Below are 10087 nucleotides of genomic sequence, written 5' to 3' on the forward strand. Positions count from 1 at the left end.
CCCCCAACACTGCTCATTTTGTATGTCTCCCTTATCTGACACACCCATTTCAGGTCCTGGAGTTTCTTCTAATGAGCTAATGAGTTGAATCAGGTGTGTTTGATTAGGGAGACACACAAAATGTGCAGGGTTGGGGGGCGCCCAGGACCAGGGTTGAGAAACACTGCCATACGCTGTAAACTGCAATGCATTGTCTTTTGTTGTAACGATATAATCAATGTTATTGACTTCACCTATCAGTGGGTTTAATGTTGTGGCTGATCAGTGTATAGCATGAACAATGTTCAGATAATCCCAGCTAGGATGATATTAAGAAATGCAGTTGATTTTTATAGTTTTTTCCCCCCACAATATAGTTCAGGGGTGGCGAACGTCGGTCCTGGAGAGCCGCAGCCCTGTTCATTGCTAAAGAAGCCAAAGCATCAGTGCACAAAGTGACAGACGGTCTGAAACAGTGTGAGTGGAATGAAGTGACAGAGAGTGTTCTGCTCCGCTTTAATTCCACTCCGGGTTTTCCATTTCACACATTACACTCATTGGTGAAACCTATAAAGAAACTAGAGCAAACTGAAAAAATGTGGTGTAGGATTTACTTTGAAACTATTTTCACTCAGAAATTCAATTTCAATAAATTTCACTAATTACTACAAAGACATGGCACACATTGAAAGTAACACATTGAATTAAATGTGACATTTTTTTAAGTAGGAAAGACTAAAATGTTTAGTTTTTTTCCATATAGTAGGGTAATACACTGATGCTTTCATGTTTAAAAAGGAAAAAGTCCATTCCTCACTCCACTTCCGCCCTGTTCACACACTTTGGAAATATTAAGATATATAATATTTATTAAGCCAATCAGAGGACCGGAAGTAACTTATATAATATCCCATACATGACTGCAGGTGGTACCAGGAACTTAAGCTACACGTGTACTCTGTCTGGAGCCTGAACTCAAGAGTGTCTTTCAAGGGACTCAGATAAGCATAAAATGAAAGGTTCACACTAGTTCGTTTCTGGATGGTGTGTGCTTTCTCTTTCTGTCTGCCTGTCGCTTTCATGTTTTTACCCCTCACTTCTGTCCCTGGTGAGAGCATTTGGAAGCTGAACTGTCAGTTTGTTGCTTTGATTTTCTCACTGTGCAAGTCTAGCACACAGACAGCCTTCTGCTGTACTCACAAACACACACGCATGAATACTACATGAATAAATAGAGCACCAAACCACTGAAATCGCTCAAATGTTCAAAGCTACGTGAATTTATTCATGGTCGACTCAGCCGTGTGAACAGCTTTAGGTCAATGTAAAATGGCTTTGCTTCGATGCCTATTAGCAGAGCATGTGAAAATGTAAACATCATAACATCAATCTTAACATTTCATCTTTGTGTTATACTAGTAAAAGTGTAAGCATACACAAACACATACAGTCACACATACTTATAATAAGGTCCTTAGTACCCACAGAGAGCCTCATAAATCATTAAATTGTTATATACAGCATTGTAATGGTTTTTGTGCAGGGGCGTAGCAAACGTCTCAGAAGGGAAGGGGATACAATATGCACCAAAACTCTCTTATGGCTTATTCATTGTTATCTTATTTGTACCCTACTTTTATTGTCATGAGCAAATTATATTTTAGGCTAAGACTGCTGATTATAGTCAGAGTATAGATTATATAGTAGTCTGTAGAGTAAAGATTATAGTTATAATACAAATTGTTAAATTATTCTATAAAATAATACTACTATACACTACCATTCAAAGGTTTGGGGTCAATAAGACTTTTTTTCTTTGTGAAAGAAATCTCTTATGCTCACCAAGGCTGCAAGTGAAATAGTAATATTGTGAAATATTATTCCAATTAACTGTTACTATTTTAATATATTAGTAAACAACATTAAAATGTAATTTTAAAAAGGTTCTTTGATAAATATAAAGTTCAAAAGAACAGAATTTAATTGAAACAGAAATGTTTTGCAACATCATGCATTTCTTTACTGTCACCTTAATGCAGTGTTTCTCAACCCTGGTCCTGGGCGCCCCCCAGCACTGCACATTTTGTGTGTCTCCCTAATCAAACACACCTGATTCAACTCATTAAAAGAAACTCCAGGACCTGAAATGGGTGTCAGATAAGGGAGACATACAAAATGTGCAGTGTTGGGGGGCGCTCAGGACCAGGGTTGAGAAACACTGCCTTAATGTGTCCTGGCTGAATAAAAATATTTATTTCTTTCCAAAAAAAAAGGGAAAAAATGTACTGAACCCCAAACTTTTGAATGGTAGTGTATATTGAGAAGTATACAGTATATTTATAATATATATATTTGGGGGGACGAACAAACAAACAACAACAAAACAAATTTACAGAATTATATCCTCATTTTGACATATCCATTGCTCTGTAAAAATCTTTCTGCTAGCTGAAAAAAAACCAGCATGTACAATTACCTGATAAAAATGTCCAGGGGACACATTTTAGGTTTTTCAAATTGACATGCAATATTTTTTTTTAAACATGCATTTTGGTCTCATGCTTTTTTTTTTTTTTTTTTGTATTTCAGTGAAACAGATGTCCTACATGGAGGAAATGAGGAAAGAATTAAACACAGCGAGGACAAGGATGAGTAAAAAGAGAGAATAAATCAGGTGAGTTGTATTTCCATCTCCTCTGAATAGTGCGTTTCCCAGCGAATCATTTTCCATTTTCCATTGTCAAAATTGCTCCAGTGTACAGAAATATTTACTCCCTGAATATTCCCAGAATGCTCTGTCAGAGCCAGACTATGCACTATATTCGCATACTATATGCGTTGTCAGGTCTGCTTAAGTCTCCCAAGTGTTTGAGGGATGAGTTCAAATTTAAATGTATGAAGTCTTCAAACCAATTGTGTTTTTAATCTTTCATTCCTGATGTTCATTAAAGGGAAACTATATAAGTAACTATTATAATAACATTTAATTAAAGTTAAATATTAGAGTTGGCAGATTACAAATACCTCTCCTTTTTATTTGTTTTTCTTTATTTATGTATGCACCTTTTTGTACTTATTATTATATGGTGTTATGCATATTGCATAATGAATTTCATAAAGGCATGTTATAGAGTAATACTCTTGATTTAAAAACCAGCCAAAGTTTAACAATCGAAAGTTGTTTTGAGACACTGGTAGCTGCTTTAGTATACCTTTTTTCAACATTTATACAGTTTCTATCTTTGTTAGATAAAAAGAGAGTAAGATAACAAAGGAGATTAACCTGAAACCTAGTCAAATTAAATTACATGTTGACTTCTAACCAGAGGTGTCATGCCTATTCAAAGTGATTTTTTGAGATTTTTTGAGCCAAGTGGATTTTGAATGCAGCTTCCAAAAGACAAAAAAATAGCCAAATAATATTTTCTATATTTAATACAATCACACTGGCGTGATTATAACGTTCAGTGCAGCATATCATCAGCCGCTAAACTAAATTCTGCGTTCGCTGGCTGGCGCTGAGCCAGATACAGACGCATTTTTACAGCTCTGCGCATTAACCAATCACACACGATGCTGTTGAGCTTATGAATGCAATAACCAATCAGAGGTGTTCAGATGAGTCATCGTAAAATTGTCACTACTGAAACAGTCACTACCAAAACATTTGGTGGCGTTTCGGTAGTGACATCTTTGGGGGTTTTTTTCCATAAAATTGTCACTACCAAAACAATCACGACCGAAACATGTCATCATTGTTTCGGTAGTGACAAAATGGAACTCATAATCCTCATATTTGTGGGAATAGAAAATTTTTTTTAGTACAGTTATGCATTTTTTTTTTAAATTTTAGTATGTTTTAATAGAGTTTTAGTATGCAAGTTAAAATTCTGTAATGCAATGTGGTCACTACCAAAGCATTACTGTCACTACCGAAAATGTGCAGTCACTACCGAAACATGGGATGTTTTTTCAAAAATAAAGTATACTGAATTATCAACTAAGATGTTATGATAGTTTTTGGCTCAATGTATATTCAAACTAATGAATCCTTAACTGAAATGAGTATGGTCAACTTTTTGTCTTTTACAAAGAAAAATTGGATTCAAAATACCAATCTCATAAATTACACTTAAAATATTGTTAAAAATTTAATTGTTATTGATTTACCTCTGAAATTGTTTTTTTTATAAAATAGCAAAAAAATATATATTTACAATGTAGATGTATGCAAATATCTTAATAGGTCAATATAACCCTTCTAATTAAATTATTATTACTGTGTTTCGGTAGTGACATATTTGGGAACAAATATTCCAAAACTTTCTGAAAATACAATATGAGTACAATATAATAACTGCACAATTACTACAAATGTGTACCTTGGATATTATAAAATAAAACTGCATACATACAATTTTTTTTTTTAAAAGACACATTTTTTTCAAGACGTTTCCAACTCTGACTTTGGACTAATTCTGTAGAATGGCCCATATATATCAATGCTTAATTTGTGTTTAATCAGCTTATATCAACTAGTGGTGCAACGGATCACAAAACTCACGGTTCAGATCATATTACGGATTTTGAGTCACGGATCGGATCATTTTTCGGATCAGCAAAAAAAAAACAAATTAGTGAAAGCTTACTTTAAGTACTTCTATACCACAGCAAAACTACTAGCTTTAATAAAGTTAGTAATAAAACTAGAACAATTACACAAATTACAAGCATAGATGAATACAACAAAACACAGTTACAAATAAAGTCAGTAACAGTAGCATTCAGGTGCAGAAATGTAATAATTAAGTGTAAAATAAGACAATAGTGCTCACTGCACAAGTTAAATACAGATTAATCTTTGTTAGAGCTGTGGTGTTATTTGATTAGCAGACAGAAACCGGTATTTATTGGCTGCTGTCTCTTTAAGACCAAATCCACGGACCTAATTGTCACGGGTCATGGTGCGGAGGAAGCACACAGAGAGGAAGTAATCCACGATAGAGTCTTTAATTATCAAAACAAGAACAAAACACTTGGAAACAGAGGGAGACAACAACCACGATGTAACTTTAACGCAAGACAAGGGAACTGAGGAAAACACAGGGCTTATAAACACATGGAACGTAAACAGGGAGAACAGAAACAGGTGAGGAGTAATCAATCAAAACAGGTGAACAGAATAAACGATGATTAACTAAATGAGAACAGGAACTGAACCAAATAGGGGCAAACAGGAACTAAACAGAAACAAACATGTGACACTAATACTGACACACATCCGTTTTGTTTCTCAGCCGTTTACGTTCACTTAAGACTGTTTACTAAAATACTTGCCAAAACGGGTATTTTAACATAACTTTGTGTGTATGTGAAAGAGGAATCAATTCGCTGTTCACGTGGTGTCTCTCTCTCTGCGTGTGCGCCCTTCGGGTGTGTGCGGCAGCGGCTCAGAAAACTGCGTGCAAGTTAAAATTGCTTGAATGTGTAAACTGGCAAGACAAAACATGTGCAAATGATAAAGTTTAACTCTGTGATGGTTAAACTTAACAGTTAATTCGCGAATCACATGCGTGTCGAACCGTGCAGCCTGATCAGTACCGTACGGATCACGGATCATCTACGATCCGTTGCACCCCTAATATCAACATATACAGTGATATATTTAAAGTTAAAATTATAATTAACTACTATTATAAGTAGTATCAGTATTATATATAATTAGTGTGTGTGCCATATATGTAAGGGATAATCAACGGTTAGCCGTGCATTAAAGGATTTTAAATGCACAACGTGGAGGTAAAGAACTGCCAGACGCGAAGCACTTTGCCTCCGCGAAGTGCATTTCAAATCCTTTAATGCATGGCTAGCCATTGATTATCGCTACATTATATTTCTCAGCAATGAGGTGGCGCTGTTTTTGAACTAATTAATTGTTTGTAGAAAGAGACACGCATGCAAGTAAAGCACACACAACTGTCATCTCTTTCTCTCTCTCTCGATCGATAATTAATTAAAATAAATGCTATAATTCATTCAAATAAATGTGGTTTTACCGCATTATTTAATCTTTGTGTCTGATTTGAAGTGGTCAGAATGCCAGCGCTAACGTACCGTAACTGACGAAAATAACTGTCATTTTTACCCTTCCGGTCAAATATTGCGCTGCAAAGAGCAATACTAGTTTTAACTTGTCTATAACTTGGCAAATGACCATGGAATAAGCAGGATAATCAACGGTTTGCCGTGCATTAAAGGTTTTTAAATGCACTTTGCGGAGCCTCCACGTCGTGCATTTAAAATCCTTTAATGAACAACAAAAACACACACACACACACACACACACACACACAACATGCACACATAGTAGTTAAAAAATATAATTATATAACAGTAGAGAAAAAGCAGCTTTGAGACAGCAGACACAAAGGATTATTTTCCGATTTTGTCTGTTCGCTGCAGTAGCTCTGAGGACGTCTCATGCTAACAGCTCCCATCAGCCTGTCTGCTGTCTGTGTCTAATATAACTGGAGACTCACGCTGGCAGGTAGGACACTCAGAGAACAGGATTAGAGGATACATGAGACAATCCATGTCGGACACACACACTGTGAAGTCCAGCTTCACTTCATTGTCTGAGAGGGATCAGACTAACCTTTGTGATGCCGGGCCTTTGCTTTTACAGTCGCTATGGCAGCCAGCCTGACTGCAGTGAGGGATGATGCTGTTTTGTGAGTTGTAGCAAAAGAATCAGTGGCTTTTTTGATGCCTTAGTTACTGTTACATTGCACGCAGACACACACATAGTGCTCCAACAATAGCTGCATGAACCCAAGCACCTCTGTCAGAGTGAAGCTTAGGGAACGCTTCTCTGGTGATGCTACGTATGAGCTGCTTCTCTGTCAGGTTTATGATTTGTGCATGATTTCTCATCACAATATGAGGCTACAACTATTTGCATAATTGAATAATATGTCAAATACTTTTTTGATTATTTGTCTTTAGTATAAATAGTATGTACATTGGTATATACGTGTATATTGTGTATGATATATTGACATTTAAGTAAACTGTACGTGTATTATATTTAGGCATGTAGACAGAGTAAAATACATTTTGATGTTATTTGTTTCAGTTATAAAGTCTTAGGAGAGTGTTTTTTTTAAAAAAAGGTAAAACATTCTAATATTTATTTGCATATTTGTACAAATTTAAGAAGAATAACATGAAATAAATAATAAAACAAACACTTATGTTCCCAGCATACTGGGGTATGAATAAAAGTGTTATTGTTAACTAAAACAAAAACAGGTGTTTCCCCGTTTAGTTCCATTGATCCCAGGTGTGTCCCATTAGTTTCCTTCTTACTTTAACCCTGTGTTTCCCAGTGTCTAGCGTGCTATCTTAAACGTCGATCCTCGTTCCTACATGTGTGTTCCTTGGTTCATTTTTGTAAATAAAGATTTACTTTGGTTCATGGTGAATTCTCCTACGGCTCCTTCACTGCTCGCTCCAACACAGTAGGCAACAGCGTGACAGAAGACCGCACCTAACAAAAAGTAAGCGGCGCCCCTTCTCCCCGATTTTGTTTTTCGGTTTTTGAAAGTTTTTTTTGTTTTCCTTTGCTCCCCCGCGAATATGGAGATAGCGGCACGCTTCATTGTGCTAGCCCATAGAGATCTCCCCTTCGTTGAGTATGCCAGGGAGTTCTGTGGGCTCGCCGCGGCGATGACTTTATATGACGCCACCATCAACTCTTTGTTCTGGCACAGGGCCAATTACCATCGCCCCGAGGACCTCCCAGACACCACGGGACTAAGCTGGAGGGAAGGGATCCTCCGGTGTCTGGAGAGCGTACGGCTGCTCTGCAGACAAGCATGCTGGCTGCGCCGATATCAAGCCAGCCGCGGCACTCTCCAGCCCGCCCGCCGTTCCGATGTCAAGCCCGCGGGCTGCACGCGTTCTCCCTTAACCAAAGGAGGAGGATGAGGAGAAAAAGACTGTTCTCCGCCCTCATCCTAGCCCCAGAGCTCGCTCCAGTGTCGGCTCCAGCCCCCGAGTTTAGCCCAGTGAGGGCTCCAGCCCCCGAGTTTAGCCCAGCGAGGGCTGCAGTCCCTGAGTTTAGCCCAGAGAGGATTCTAGTCCCCGAGTTTAGCCCAGTAGGAGTCCGTCCGTGGATGCCGGGCCGAGTGCCGAGGCCAGGCTCCCTGAACTCGCTATTACGCCATGGCCTCCTGAACTGTCTGCTCCGCCATGGCTCCCCGAGCTCCCTTCTCCGCCATGGCATCCTAGTCTCCCTGATCCGCCATGACCTCCTGAACTCCCTACTCCGCCATGGCCTCCTGAACTGTCTGCTCTGCCATGGCCTCCCAGTCTGCCTGCTCCGCCATGGCGCCCAAAACGGGTGCCGCTCTGGAGGCCTGCCGTCCAGTGGAAACCTGTCCTGAGAGGCCTCCAGAGTGCCCACCCCCCCTCCCCCGTGTTCCTCCTATGCCCTTACTTGGTCCTTCCCGTTCCTGTCCTTATTAATATCATTTGTTCCAGGTGTTCCCCGTTTAGTTCCATTGATCCCAGGTGTGTCCCATTAGTTTCCTTACTTTAACCCTGTGTTTCCCAGTGTCTGGTGTGCTGTCTTAAAACGTCAATCCCCTTTCCTACGTGTGTGTTCCTTGGTTTGTTTTTGTAAATAAAGACTGTTCATGGTGAATTCTCCTACGTCTCCTTCGCTGCTCGCTCCAACACAGTAGGCAAGAGCGTGACATATTTATATATACTTAATAAATATACACATACTATGTAAACAAAAACTCTTTTTTTAGATGCGATTTAATCGCGATTAATCGTTTGGGAGCACTAATATATATACATATATATATATACACACACTCACATAATATTAAATATTAAATCCTTAATATATAATATTGAATATATAGAATAAATGACTGACTTAATCATTAAGACATTTACCACCACCTACTGGCAGTTATTTATTTATTTAGTCATTTAGCAGATGCTTTTATCCAAAGCGATTTACAAACGAGGACAACAGAAAAATTAAATAAAACTCAAACTTAATAAAAGACCTATACAGACATAATCAGACATAATTTAACTAAAATTAAAATAAATAACAAATACAAATAATACAAATCAAATGACAGTCACTGCCGCGGTAAACTAAGCTTTTTTATACCCGTCTTACAAAATACTAAATTAATTCAGCTGGACACACTTTCCTTATTTTTTCCACAACAAATGGCCAAGCAAGCACAGACACTGACAAGATACACGATACAGAACGAGACCAAACGAGATATATCACACAGTATACATTCAGAATGCTTGGACTATACGCCACGAGTTGCATAGGATTATTTTACGATTATTTTGCATAGGATTATTTTTTATATATATACACACATTCAAAATGACTACAAAATGTCATGCCTTTGAAAAATAAAGAAAACATCAGAATGCTCTGCTTTAGCGTGTCTGATTCATTCAGAAATTCAGTAAACGACTCTCATTATGAATGGGCCTTTGAATCATCGATTCACACGATTCGTTCAAAACGCGGATTCATTCAGAAACTAAACACCGCTGTGTTGCTCGGAGACGCACAACATTTCTGCTATGGCTTTAAAGGTAATATGTTTTCTGCAAAATTGAGCAAAAACACATAATATTGTGTTTAAAATATAACATAATATCAACTTATTTACTGAACTGTTGTATAAAATCACATTTAAACTTGTGATATTCGGGACAAAATCAGCACTTGTGTAATGTAACACTGCTCTCACTGCTCGTGTGATAGCCTATCACTTATCATATGATATAAATATGAGACAAAAACAAACACAAGGGCATTTTTTGCACCAATATCTTGAATTTTACGGCACAACTGCATTTATGGAGTTGTTGCCCTGCATCATATTTGTCAACAGTCAACTGTATGAAATACACCGCTGTTTTGCTCGGAGATGCAACAGTTCTGCTGTGGCTTTAAAGGTAATATATATTCTCTGCAACATTGAACAAAAACACAATATCAACTTCTTATTTACTGAACTGTTGTATAAAATCACATTTAACCTCGTGATAT

The 10087-nt window shown here is 37.7% G+C and overlaps 1 protein-coding gene across 9 annotated transcripts in view; it reads left to right on the forward strand.

Moving 5' to 3' along the window:
• LOC107691417 (disks large-associated protein 1-like) overlaps positions 1 to 10087 on the forward strand; it is a 141686-nt gene that overhangs the window by 48610 nt on the left and 82989 nt on the right. For 7 of the 9 annotated variants that reach the window (XR_001634537.1, XM_016489995.1, XM_016490002.1 and 4 more), the window contains exon 2: positions 2569 to 2653. The exons of the other annotated variants lie outside the window; for them this stretch is intronic. The gene's annotated coding sequence lies outside the window, so the exon portion shown is untranslated. The remainder of the gene's footprint in view (positions 1 to 2568; positions 2654 to 10087) is intronic. 9 annotated transcript variants of the gene reach the window in all.

This window comes from Sinocyclocheilus anshuiensis, unplaced genomic scaffold, assembly GCF_001515605.1.
Source record: "Sinocyclocheilus anshuiensis isolate Anshui unplaced genomic scaffold, SAMN03320099.WGS_v1.1 scaffold106, whole genome shotgun sequence".
Classification (NCBI taxonomy): Eukaryota; Metazoa; Chordata; class Actinopteri; order Cypriniformes; family Cyprinidae; genus Sinocyclocheilus; species Sinocyclocheilus anshuiensis.